The following is a 14859-nucleotide window of genomic DNA, read 5'->3' as shown; positions in this document are numbered from 1 at the left end:
ATAGTATTACAGATAGATGATCTTGATCATGTTAGGCAGCTCACAAGATCCAACAATGAAGCACAATTAGGAGAAGACGACCATCTAGCTACTGCTATGGACCCATAGTCCAGGGGTGAACTACTCACTCATCACTCCGGAGGCGATCATGGCGATGAAGAGTCCTCCGGGAGATGATTCCCCTCTCCGGCAGGGTGCCGGAGGCGATCTCCTGAATCCCCCGAGATGGGATTGGCAGCGGCGGCGTCTCTGGAAGGTTTTCCGTATCGTGGCTCTCCGTACAGAGGGTTTCGCGACGAAGACTTTAAGTAGGCGGAAGGGCAACGCGGGGGGCCACACGAGGGCCCCACACGCTAGGGCCGCGCGACCAAGGCCTGGGCCGCGCCGCCCTAGTGTGGCGGCGCCTCGTGGCCCCACTTCCTTTCCCCCTCAGTCTTCTGGAAGCTTCGTGCAAAAATAGGACCCGGGCGTTGATTTCGTCCAATTCCGAGAATATTTCCTTACTAGGATTTCGAAACCAAAAACAGCGAGAAAACAACAAGCGGCTCTTCGGCATCTTGTTAATAGGTTAGTGCCGGAAAATGCGTAAATACGACATATAATGTGTATAAAACATGTAGATATCATCAATAATGTAGCATGGAACATAAGAAATTATCGATACGTCGGAGACGTATCATTCCCCCATGGACTACGGGTTCTAGCTGTAGCTAGTTGGTACTCTCTCCCCTATGTACTTCAATACAATGATCTCATGAGCTGCCTTACATGATTGAGATCCATCTGATGTAATCGGTGTTGTGTTTGTTGGGATCCAATGGATTGTTACATTATGATTAGTCTATCTATATAAGTTTGTGAAGTTATTGTTGCTGCAATCTTGTTGTGTTTAATGCTTGTCACTAGGGCCCGAGTGGCACGATCTTAGATTTAAGCTCTATACTTATTGCTTAGATTGTATCTACAAGTTGTTTGCACATGTCTATGTCCGAAACCTGAGGCCCCGTAGTGACAAGAATCGGGATAACCGGAGGGAAGGCTTAGATATGAGGATCACATGTTTTCACGGAGTGTTAATGCTTTGCTCCGGTGCTCTATTAAAAGGAGTACCTTAATTTCTAGTAGATTCCCTAGAGGCCCGGCTGCCACCGGCTGGTAGGACAAAAGATGTTATGCAAGTTTCTCATTGCGAGCACGTATGACTATATATGGAAAACATGCCTACATGATTAATAATCTTGATGTTCTGTCTTAATGCTATTTCAATCCTATCAATTGCCCAACTGTAATTTGTTCACCCAACACTTGTTATTGGAGAGTTACCACTAGTGTAGATAGCTAGGAACCCCGGTCCATCTTTCATCATCATATATTTGTTCCTACATGTCATTGGAAGTAGTATCAACTATTTTACGGTGCCATTGCTCTCATATTACCGCTCTATCGCTGCCGTGTTACTGTTACTACTCGCTCTCATATTACTCGTTGCTTTCACATCACCCTCGTTACTAGTGCTTTTCCAGGTGCAGCTGAATTGACAACTCAGTTGTTAAGGCTTATAAGTATTCTTTACCTCCCCTTGTGTCGAATCAATAAATTTGGGTTTTGCTTCCCTCGAAGACTGTTGCGATCCCCTATACTTGTGGGTCATCAATTTGCCACGTTGGATCTGACGTGGACAGGCAGGCCATCCCGTGACGAACATTTTGGTCATAGAATCTACGACCATCCATTTTGGTCGTAGAGGACTATGACCATTTAAATAAAAAGGTCGCCATGCGCCGTCAGTGATCCTCAACTGGCGACAAACAGTTATTGGTCACGGCGTGGTCACAGATGGCGCACAATGACCTTTCAGTGACCAATATGGAGGGTCGCAAGTCACCAGATTTCTTGTAGTGTTGTTGTAGTTCATCACGAATGAATGTAATAGGACGTCGCCTAGAGGGGGGGGGGGGTGAATAGGTGGTGTATAAAAACTTCTACTTGAGAGCTAAACTAGGCGGAATAAAACTACACATGTGTTTACTAGTTTAGCTCAAGGCCTATCAACTAGGGATTTGCCTAAGTGCTCCAACAACCTATGCTAGCATGATGAGCAACAAGGTGATAACAAGATAGGCATAGCATCAAGCATGATAGATATCACAATGTAAAGCGCATAGGTAAAGGAGCTCGGGTTGAGAAGTAACCGGTGCACGAGGAGATGACGATGTATCCCGAAGTTCACACCCAAGGGTGCTACGTCTCCGTTGGAGCGGTGTGGAGGCACGAGGCACTCCAAGAAGCCAACTAGGGCCACCGTATTCTCCTCGAGCCTTTCCACCAAAGGAAAGCCTCGATCCACTAAGGGACACTTGAGGGTGGTCACCGAACCCGTACAAGCTTGGGCAAACGCCAAGTATCGGCTTGAGGCAACTCCACAACATGGAGGCTCTGAAGTATATGGCCACAAGAGGCTATAGCATACCACCAAGTCACCAAGATGCTAATGTGCCACAAGAGGATAACACACTCCACAAAGGCCACAGTGCCACAAAGACCACCACGCCACTAAGACGATGGAATCACTAAGGCTACAAGGCCACAAAGGAGACACGGTGCCACAAGAGGCAATATGGCCACAAAAGGCAAGATGGCCACTAAGGCAAGATAGCCACTAAGGCAAGATGGCCACTAAGGCAAGAACACCACTAAGGGAACATGCCCTCTACGAGATCGAAACCCCGGAGAGAACTCAAACCGATGCACCTAATGCAATGGCTAAGAACACCACTAAGATGCCCAAGTTCTTCTCTCCCAAATTCCAACAAAGCTACAAAAGCTATTGGGGGAATAAGGGAGGAAGAACAAATATGTGGAGAAACACTAAGCAACTCCAAGATCTAGATCTAGCAAGATCCCCTCACTTGGAGAGGGATTCAATTGGTGAAGCTCTAGATCTAGATCTCCTCTCTCCTTTCCCCCAAAAATATGCAACAAGTAGTGGGGGGATCAAGAGGAGGAAGAAAGAACTCAAGGTCAATAATGGAGGAGAGAGAATGGAGGGGAAGAAGTGTTTGGACCGGAGGTGGAAGAGAGGTATAAATAGGGACTCCAAAATATAGCTGTTGGGGGCTGGAAAAACGGTCAGATTCGCGCAAATCGGTACTATCGCTTGTCAAAGCGGTACTACCGCTTTTGCCCCAAAAACCAGATCTGAAAAACGGCCCAAAACCGGTAGTACCGCTCTGCGGAGCGGTACTACCGCTTGTGCTGAAAAACAGAGCGAATCTCAAGCAAAACGCATGCACCAGTAGAGAGAAAGGAAATCAGCAGCTGGTAGGCGTGGGGCAGCGCGGTGGTGGGGCTGGGCAGCAGTAGTGCGGCGCGGCAGTGGCTGCATGCGGCGTGGGGCCAGCAGCAGGCCACGCACGCGCGGGCTGGAGCGGCGCTGCGCGGGTCAACGCGCCCACTCGATCGCGAGCGCGCGGGCGGGAGCCAGCGAGCGGCGGCTGGCGTCGAGCGGGAGCGGAGGCAGCCCAGGGCGGAGGAGGCCCAGTGCGGCGGGCAGGCCTGGTCGGGCTGCAGCCTGGCTGGGCGCCGGCGTGGTGGTGGGCTGCCGAGTGGGACAGCGGCCCGAGCGGGAAGAAGGAGCTGCGGGGAAGAATAAAAGAAGAAAAGAAAACGGGCCGGTAGTGCAGGGCCGGTACCGAGCCGTGCACCGTAATAAATACGGTAGTACCGGCCTGGTACTGGCCTGGTACCGCAGTGAGTCCAGTAAGCCTTTGGAGGCCGGCCGGTACTTGGGCCGGTACCACCAGCGGTACTACCGCTCGGCCCAAAAGCAGTTTCTTTTTTCTTTTTCCAAATGCGATGCACTATAAAAATCATAACTTAAGCTAGGAAGGTCGGAATGCAGTGAAACCAATTTTGTTGGAAAGAGGACGACAAGAGCTACCTTCTCACATGATGAAATCATGCAAAATAGTAGATGATGATTTTCTCATGGTCATAGAGGTGTAACCTCTCAATATGGTATATCGGGAAATCATCACCCTTGCGCGTGCAACATGCAATGCAACCGGAATCCGTTTCCGATGAGCTAGAGCTTGTCATGGAGATGAACACAAGCTCTAACTCATCTCATGGATAATAACCAAGAACAACCAAGAACACGATGCAATGCATGCAAGGTTTGAGCTCTCCCCGATGATGCGACTCACTATCCTATCGAGCACAAACCTAGTCCTTGCGCATTTTCTCGAGTCGGCAAGCTCCGTCTTCATCCTCTTCATGATTGTACATGCCACCGTCTTCCTTCAACATACCCGCCACCGTCTTCTTCCATCTTGTACGCATACCACCGTCTTCATCCATCTTCAACGCCGTCTTCTCTCTTCATCTTCTACGCCGTCTTCTCTCTTCATCTTCAACACCATCTTCGTCTCTCTTCGACACCGTCTTCGTCATTGTACTCCGTCGTCTCCATCTTACAACCTTGAGTCCGACATGGCTATGGACTTGACCTAAGATTGATTCTCAAAGCAACCGTTAGTCCATAGGGATTGTCATCAATTACCAAAACCACACATGGGGTAATGGACATGTTCTTTCAATCTCCCCCATTTTGGTAATTGATGACAATCTCTTTGAGAGGGTTCAAATATGGAATTTAGCGAACAACCCAAGTTGAACATTTAGAACAAACTCCCCCATAATATATGCATGTGTGAATGAACTTGAATTTCATTGCATATACCAGCAATTAAAGCCTAGCGGAGTATCCTCTAAATATTCAACCATGCAAAGCAATAAATGCTAGGCATGAAAGGCAAATGCTTAAGAACCAATCAAAAGCAAATTCCCTTAAACCCTCCAAACTTCTCCCCCATTGGCATCGATTGCCAAAATGGACGAAAGGTTTGGAAGGCCAATATAGTGTGCGTTCCTCCATAAGTTGTGCATTTCTCATAATTGTGAGTGAAATCAAATGCACATATTCAATGACGAATATTCGGAGGAAATCAAACTATATTGAGGATCAAAGATTGCAAGAGGATGTGAAGGTGAGAGAGCTTCGACAAATGAAGCAAGCAATCCAATGAACCATCAAATCAAGTTAAAGATATTATGATAAGATCAAGAAGGATGCTCCAAGTAATGTGTGGAAACTCCCCAAGGTTTATGCACAAGATAATTTTCATTGAAGAATATGGTGCATAGACATGGCATCATCGCTTCCACAAGATCACTCAAAGCTTGTGCCAAAATCAACTATGAGTGCTTGAAGGTACAAATAGGATAAAACGAGCACTCATAGCCAAGTTCTTTGTGGAGTCATCAAGAGTCAAATAAGAATAAAGGAATGGACTCCAACAAAGAGGGATATCAAAAGATATGTACCATCTCTCATGTATATAAGTTTCTCTAAGTGGAGAACATCACAAAGACGTTTATCCACAAAGAAACATGCACACACAAGATAGGTACAAGATAAATAGAGCAAGATATCCAAAACAAGCATGCTCAAGGACTTATCTCATTTTAGGAAAGTAAAACCAAATATCAAGTAATGAGATAGCCAACTCCCAAAGAAAGCAAGGTTCCAATTAAACCAAACCCTCAACACTTTTCATGATGGCACAAAAGTACCGAAAAGAAAAGGTTTGTCTTCCAAACCCAAATTCTTGAAACAAGAGAGTGTTCGAACAAACATAGGAGAGCTCCCCCAAAATTAGTGCACCATTTAGGATTTTGCATTTGAATACAAAATGCACAAATGCGGGATTATCGCTCTACCATTGTTTATCAAAACACTAACAAGGTTCAAGTGAAAAGAGGAGATACATAAGAAGCAAGGAACACACATGGGAGTCTAACCCACAACAACAAATTCTTGGCAAGAAATGAAGCAATTGAGCACATGAGCCAAGTGTGAGGATGATCCGGAACAATACCACACAATTTATTACCAATTGTCCAAGGACAAGAGGTATTTAGGGAATATCCATATGGTAGTTTGTGATGTCCAAGATTATCTTCACAACAAAGAAAGCATATGGTGAAGTGGGATTTGTTTGAGCAAACATGTCACATAGGGACAAGATAATCTATCATATCAATTCTATGTGACACAACCTCAAATGTTCACATTTTCTAGGCTTGTAAGATGCACAAAGCACAATACTCCCCCATAATGTGATAAAGACATTTTTCGTGCAAGAGGCAAATAAGAACCAAGTGAGATAATTAATGGACATTATAGAATTTTAATTCATCATGTCGCACATTTTAGGATTGTGAAATGCACAAAGCATATCACTCCCCCAAAATGGGATAGTCCATTAGTTTCTCACATGATCCAACAATATCAATAAGATGCAATAGGCTCAACAAACAACAATTGTACATGATGTGCCACCCAACATATATAAGCATGGAAGCAAGATAAGCAAGTAGGAGGCACAACATACACAACCACATGCAAGGTACAAAACCAACACATGTAAAAGGGGAGCGAGTAACTTTCAATGTAAAGGAGTTGAGGACTCGTTACCGCAAGGAGGTGCATGGGTAAAGGATGAAAGGGATACAACTTGACTTGAGGAAATGAGATTGATGAAGATCCCCCAAGTCTTCATGAACTAGTCAAGCCTCCATGCCCTCCACATGTACCTATTGATCAAATTTTGGCTTGTTGGTCCCCAACCAAGTTGGGTCCTAAGAAGTTAGTCACAATAGGCTTGGCAACCCAAATGGTTCTTTTTGAGAAACCACATTGAGTGCCCATATATTTGGCAAACACATTTCCAACCTTATCCTTGCAAAGAGAATAAGCACCATCGATCAAGATAGGGTTGGATGAGTTACCACTAGTGAAAAAGGAGGAGATGTGGCCCTTCTCACGGCATTTGTAGCATGTTCTTCTCTTCTCCTTCTTCTCACTTGATTTCTCCACAACGGGAGCCTTGGCTTGATCCTTCTTGGGTAGCGGCCTTTCTTCAAGTCGAGGAAGACCTTGAGCTTGGCCTTGAGGTAGACCATGAGCTCCATCTTGAGGCCGCTTCCCTTGTTTCTTCTCACCAAGTGGCTTCTTCTTCAAGGGGCACGATCTAACATGATGCCCTTCAATCTTGCACTTGAAGCACACAATCTTGGTGGGGTCCTTCACATGCCCATGGCCCTTCTTCCGCTTGTGCATGGTGGACTTGTTCTTGTTGTTGGAGTTGAATCCAAGTCCACTCTTGTCATTGGGGAATTGCTTCCCTTCATGACCCTTTACCAAGTCCTTCTTCAAAGAAGTGACTTGGGCCTCGAGCTCTTCGATTTCCCCTACATGGTTAGTAACAACACAAGTACTAGAGGAAGTGGAAGCTTTATTGTTAGAGCAACAAAGCAAGGTATGTAATTCACCACAAGATATAGCAATAGCATGAGTGGGTGAATTACTAGCACTAGCACATGGAATTGTAGAACAAGGCATAGAAGGTAGTTCACCACAAGATAAGTCAATAGCATGAGTGGGTGAACTAAAAGCACTAGCACATGGCAAAATAGCATTTTGAGAAGTAGTGCTAGTACTCACATGAGGCTCACAAGATTTTACCTTTGACACGATAGCCTCATGGGCTAACTTTAGCAAATCATGAGAGACTAGAAGATCATCATGGGAGCTAGAAATCTTTCCATAATTTTCTTCCAATTTCTCATAATTGCTTGTTAGAAAAGCAAGTTGAGCCCTTAGCTCAACATTCTCCTTCAAGATGGAGGCTTCACAAGAGGTAGAGTTAGTAGCACAAGCATTATCAATCATAGCACAAGGAGAAGACAACTTAGCAAGCTCTATTAGGTTGAGAGCCTTAAATTGCTCATGTGACTCGGTGAGTTTGATGAGCTCACTCTCAATAGCCCTAGAGCTACTTTTGAGAAGCTCAAAATCCTCAAGGAGTTTAGCATGAGCACTTACTAGCTCAACATTTTTAGTTCGAAAATCATGTGCCACCTCTAAAGCTCTATCACGAGATTCCTTTACCATAAGTATCTTTAGAGCAAAGTTCTCCTCAAGAGTTTCATTGGTGGTTTGTTGTTCTTCAAGAGCTTCACTAAGCGTTGCAATCTCAATTGCATACTCGCGCTCATGCTCTTCCCTTTTCTCAATAATTTTTGTGCTCTTAATGGCAAAAGCCAAGATTTTCATGAAGTTAGAGCAAGCAAATTTCTTCTTATGAAGAGCATGAACAACCAACTCACCCATCATGTTTAAGGAAGCAACATTAAGTTCTTCCATATCATCATCCTCATCATCACTAGATAGATAGGGTTCCAAGGAAGGAGATACCTTAGAAGCCTTAGCCATAAGGCAAGTGTAAGAACCGTGAGATGAGGAGGATGAAGTAGTTGAAGCTCCATTCAAGATCTTGTCTTGGCCCATAGTATCTTCGGTTTTCTCTACATTGTTAGTCACACAAATACTAGAGGAAAACGAAGCATTCTTATCATGGCCACAAGACAAGGCAAGCATATCAACATGGGATGAAGATATGCAAGGACTATCAACACTAGCATGTAAAGCATTTATAGTGCTATAAGTGTTCAAGTCCAAAGATGAAATGATATGGGCACGGAGGCCTATGTGGAGCCCCGATTCAGGACTCCACCAGCTTAATTATATTAGTTTATGTAATTGTCATATATGGACAAATTAGGGATTTTTAATAAATCGAGTCAGTCTTGGTCTGGGCCTGTCCAACCAAGTTAGGGAGGCCCATAGTGGGGCGCCCGAGCCCAATAGGGGCTGGCCGGCCACCTCTCTCTCATATAAGGAGGTGGGGCGGCTAGGGTTTGAGGTAGTTCAAGTTTAGACTAAAAGTTAGGGTTTTCCCCATTGCGTGTGTTCACGTGTATCATCCCTCCGGAGTACGGCGCTGCTGTTTATCTATATTACTATCCGCTGCGAAGGTTCTTGTGTTCATCAAGGATTGTCTAGCTCTTGGTTTGAGGCGGTCGTTCATCGATCCGTTGCTTGCTGGATTCGTTCCCTCTTCTCCAGGCTGCGTTCATCGCGTTGTTGGGAGGATTCTCTACCCCAGGTTCTCGCTGTGAAAGATCGGGCATCAATCTAGGTGGATCGGCTTGGATTAACCGTATCATGTGGTATCAGCTTTCTGGGTTGCTCACGGCGAGGTTTTGTTGATCGATCTCTTTGATCGGTTTGCTGCGGAGAAGATTGGCTCTTAGATCGGAGGAGTTTGGCTCTCGGTCGAAGGAGGTTGGTTGGAGGAAGTTTGGAGTTGTTTGGGGCAGTTTGGAGGTCATCCATGGCTGTTTCGGAGGTCAAAATCGCGAAAAATCGCGACCAGAATCGGGAAGAAGACGAAAATTCGCGACCAGGAAAAATCCGGTCAGAAATCCGGTCAACCGGGCCAGTGACCGGGCAGCTTGGCGCAAAATCTGGTCCAACCGGGCCAGTGACCGGGCAGCCTGGCGTAAAATCCGGTCCAACCGGGCCAGTGACCGGGCAGCCTGGCGTAAAATCCGGTCCAACCGGGCCAGTGTCCGGGCAGCCCAACCGGGCTGCAAACCGGGAAGTTCGCAAAATTTCGTCCGGTTTGGTTCCGGTACGATGCATCCGGTTGGCGGCCGGTCAACCGGGCCACAGACCGGACAGGGCGGTCCACAGGCCGGTCCAACCGGGCCCTGGGCCGGGAAGGCTGCTGCTGGTTCTGATTCTTCGGCGATGAAAACCAGTGCTGCTGCTGGTACTTCTGCTGTTCTGTCTGCATTACAAGTGCGTGCTCTGGGTTGGAAGTGGGACATCTACTATGACTACCTCGGTATGAGGACCGGTAAACCATTTGATGAGCCAATCAAGTGGCGGTTGTCTCGTTCTTCAACACCCATAGAATATCAAGTTTGGGAGTCAGCCATTGACGATGGTTTTGAGAAATGCGAGGTGGTGAATAGCACGTTCGGTGGCCAACTTGAATTTGATATTGCATACCGACGTGTTGATCATGAGTTAGCTGAGTGGTATCATGATTTTCTGATAGTTCAGGGTATCATTGGACTACGATCTAGTTGGGCAGATTTCAAGCAGTTTTTGCGTGCTAGATTTCAGGTTAAGTCCACAAAGTTGGACAACGCGGTGGTGTGCTCTAACATTACCGTGAAGGAGGTGGTTCCAGTATCGACAGTCACTGAGGAGAGGAAACCTGGCTCTGATACCAAGAGCGCTACTATGACTGTTGAGGAGGATGTACCATTGAGCGGGCTGAATATGCAACTCAAGAGGGTACAAGGTGATGCTTGCAAGACAGTTGACAAGGTTCAGCGGTGGAGTTTGTTTCAGACTCAGTGCATTATCAAGGGCAAATCTTGCAAGTTGATGGTTGATGGTGGTAGCTGTACTAATGGCATTAGCAAGGCGATGGTGGCAGCATTGGGGTTGTCTACATGGCGTCTTTCTGAACCTAAACGTCTTGAGTGGTTGAATAGCTGCGGTATGCTGAAGATTACTCACAAGGTGCGTGTGCCATTTACAGTTGATGATTATGTTGATGAGATCGATTGCGATGTGTTGCCATTGGAGGTGTGTGGATTGCTACTTGGGCGTCCTTGGCGATATGATCGCAATGTGACACATGTCGGGCGAGCAAATACATATTCTTTTATGCATGGTGGCAAACAGCGGACTTTGAAGCCTATGGGTGATGATCATATCAAGTACGATGTGGAGTTAGTGGTGCGTAAAGAGAAGTTGCACAAGCCTAAAGTGCAGCAAGAGGTGCATGATGTTCCGAGCATTGATGTTGGTGATGTTTCAGCCATGCCTGTAGATGACAAGCCAAGTTCTTGTTGGTGACAAGCCGGATGAAGCTACACTTGTTGTTGATGTGGATGTTACGGCATGTGCTACGGTTCCGGCTTGTGTTGATGCCGGTATACGGACTGATGATATTCGTGCTGATGATACTTCAGTACATGTGGCGCAGATGCGCGTGGGAGGAGTGGGAGGCGAGCGCGTCAGTGGAGACAGTGGGCAGCGGCACTACCGTGCTAGGAGTACTGTCCAGTTTTCCGCAACACCGCGGATGCATCGAGGCAAGGATGGACGTGTGAGACATTTATGTGGCCCAGGAATTACACATCTTGTGCAGGGTCAAGTGCAGCGACACAGGAGTCCATCAAAACCTCGCAGGAAGAAGGAATTGGCGCCGAAGTCCAAGCTCATATGGAGAAGAAAGGAGGCGCCAAGTGCTGTATCAAGTCAAGCAGGCCGCGAGGGAGGATGTGGTGTGGAAGGCAAGCAAGACTTGAAGACGGCGAGGACGTGTCATGTTCATATCACGTCACCTTTTCCAGAAGACCCTCACGCGTTGGGGACAACGCTTCTTGAAGGGGGGGAGGATGATATGGGCACGGAGGCCTATGTGGATCCCCGATTCAGGACTCCACCAGCTTAATTATATTAGTTTACGTAATTGTCATATATGGACAAATTAGGGATTTTTAATAAATCGAGTCAGTCTTGGTTTGGGCCTGTCCAACCAAGTTAGGGAGGCCCATAGTGGGGCGCCCAGCCCAATAGGGGCTGGCCGGCCACCTCTCTCTCATATAAGGAGGTGGGGCGGCTAGGGTTTGAGGTAGTTCAAGTTTAGACTAAAAGTTAGGGTTTTCCCCATTGCGTGTGTTCACGTGTATCATCCCTCCGGGGGTACGGCGCTGCCGTTTATCTATATTACTATCCGCTGCGAAGGTTCTTGTGTTCATCAAGGATTGTCTAGCTCTTGGTTTGAGGCGGTCGTTCATCGATCCGTTGCTTGCTCGGATTCGTTCCCTCTTCTCCAGGCTGCGTTCATCGCGTTGTTGGGAGGATTCTCTACCCCAGGTTCTCGCTGTGAAAGATCGGGCATCAATCTAGGTGGATCGGCTTGGATTAACCGTATCATGAAACATTGCAATGGGATAGGGATGAAGAATCATCAAGAGAAGGCTCACCATCAACAATGCAATGTTCATCACCACTCACCATAGTATTACCTTGTGTCTTACCACACATTGGTGAAGTGGAAGGAGTGCAATCATCCTCAATGGTCTTGGACCCACCATATGTATCTCCGAGCTTTGTCCAAAACTCATGAGCACTCCGGAAAGGCGCGATGGAGGAAATCACTACATGACTCACACCACGGTAAAGCACTTTAGTAGCTTGAGCATCTAGATAAGAGTTTTTCTTCTCCTCAAAAGTTGGATTTTGTGGATCCTTAGGAGGAGAAAAACCCATATCAAGAATTTGCTCCACATGTGGGTGCATGCCCCTAAAATAATCAAGCATGTAGAATTTCCAAGCATCATAATTAGTGCCATCAAATGTATAAGAGGGAATGTGCACTAATCCTCTAGTCGACGTCATACTCTCTAGGCGGTGAAGCCCAACAAGATAAGAGAGCCCTAGCTCCGATACCAATTGAATGTACTAGGACGTCGCCTAGAGGGGGGTGAATAGGCGGTGTATAAAAACTTCTACTTGAGAGCTAAACTAGGCGGAATAAAACTACACATGTGTTTACTAGTTTAGCTCAAGGCCTATCAACTAGGGATTTGCCTAAGTGCTCCAACAACCTATGCTAGCATGATGAGCAACAAGGTGATAACAAGATATGCATAGCATCAAGCATGATAGATATCACAATGTAAAGCGCATAGGTAAAGGAGCTCGGGTTGAGAAGTAACTGGTGCACGAGGAGACGACGATGTATCCCGAAGTTCACACCCAAGGGTGCTACGTCTCCGTTGGAGCGGTGTGGAGGCACGAGGCACTCCAAGAAGCCAACTAGGGCCACCGTATTCTCATCGAGCCTTTCCACCAAAGGAAAGCCTCGATCCACTAAGGGACACTTGAGGGTGGTCACCGAACCCGTACAAGCTTGGGCAAACGCCAAGTATCGGCTTGAGGCAACTCCACAACACGGAGGCTCTGAAGTATATGGCGACAAGAGGCTATAGCATACCACCAAGTCACCAAGATGCTAATGTGCCACAAGAGGCTAACACACTCCACAAAGGCCACAGTGCCACAAAGACCACCACGCCACTAAGACGATGGAATCACTAAGGCTACAAGGCCACAAAGGAGACACGGTGCCACAAGAGGCAATATGGCCACAAAAGGCAAGATGGCCACTAAGGCAAGATAGCCACTAAGGCAAGATGGCCACTAAGGCAAGAACACCACTAAGGGAACATGCCCTCTACGAGATCGAAACCCCGGAGAGAACTCAAACCGATGCACCTAATGCAATGGCTAAGAACACCACTAAGATGCCCAAGTTCTTCTCTCCCAAATTCCAACAAAGCTACAAAAGCTATTGGGGGAATAAGGGAGGAAGAACAAATATGTGGAGAAACACTAAGCAACTCCAAGATCTAGATCTAGCAAGATCCCCTCACTTGGAGAGGGATTCAGTTGGTGAAGCTCTAGATCTAGATCTCCTCTCTCCTTTCCCCCAAAAATATGCAACAAGTAGTGGGGGGATCAAGAGGAGGAAGAAATAACTCAAGGTCAACAATGTAGGAGAGAGAATGGAGGGGAAGAAGTGTTTGGGCCGGAGGTGGAAGAGAGGTATAAATAGGGACTCCAAAATATAGCTGTTGGGGGCTGGAAAAACGGTCAGATTCGCGCAAACCGGTACTACCGCTTGTGAAAACGGTACTACCGCTTTTGCCCCAAAAACCAGATCTGAAAAACGGCCCAAAACCGGTAGTACCGCTCTGCGGAGCGGTACTACCGCTTGTGCTGAAAAACAGAGCGAATCTCAAGCAAAACGCATGCACCAGGAGAGAGAAAGGGAATCAGCACCTGGTAGGCGTGGGGCAGCGCGGTGGTGGGGCTGGGCAGCAGTAGTGCGGCGCGGCAGTGGCTGCATGCGGTGTGGGGCCAGCAGCAGGCCACGCACGCGCGGGCTGGAGCGGCACTGCGCGGGTCAACGCGCCCACTCGATCGCGAGCGCGGGCGGGAGCCAACGAGCGGCGGCTGGCGTCGAGCGGGAGCGGAGGCAGCCCAGGGCGGAGGAGGCCCAGTGCGGCGGGCAGGCCTGGTCGGGCTGCAGCCTGGCTGGGCGCTGGCGTGGTGGTGGGCTGCTGAGTGGGACGGCGGCCCAGGCGGGAAGAACGAGCTGTGGGGAAGAAAAAAAGAAGAAAAGAAAACGGGCCGGTAGTACCGGGCTGGTACCGGGCCGGTACCGTAATAAATACGGTAGTACCGGCCTGGTACCGCAGTGAGTCCAGTAAGTCCTTGGAGGCCGGCTGGTACTTGGGCCGGTACCACCAGCGGTACTACCGCTCGGCCCAAAAGCAGTTTCTTTTTTCTTTTTCCAAATGCGATGCACTATAAAAATCATAACTTAAGCTAGGAAGGTCGGAATGCAGTGAAACCAATTTTGTTGGAAAGAGGACGAGAAGAGCTACCTTCTCACATGATGAAATCATGCAAAAGAGTAGATGATGATTTTCTCATGGTCATAGAGGTGTAACCTCTCAATATGGTATATCGGGAAATCATCACCCTTGCGCGTGCAACATGCAATGCAACCAGAATCCGTTTCCGATGAGCTAGAGCTTGTCATGGAGATGAACACAAGCTCTAACTCATCTCATGGATAAGAACCAAGAACAACCAAGAACACAATGCAATGCATGCAAGGTTTGAGCTCTCCCCGATGATGCGACTCACTATCCTATCGAGCACAAACCTAGTCATTGCGCGTTCTTCTCGAGTCGGCAAGCTCCGTCTTCATCCTCTTCATGATTGTACATGCCACCGTCTTCCTTCAACATACCCGCCACCATCTTCTTCCATATTGTACGCATACCACCGTC

The sequence above is a fragment of the Lolium rigidum genome, chromosome 7, assembly GCF_022539505.1.
Source record: "Lolium rigidum isolate FL_2022 chromosome 7, APGP_CSIRO_Lrig_0.1, whole genome shotgun sequence".
Classification (NCBI taxonomy): Eukaryota; Viridiplantae; Streptophyta; class Magnoliopsida; order Poales; family Poaceae; genus Lolium; species Lolium rigidum.
Note: the sequence above shows the minus strand (reverse complement) of the source record.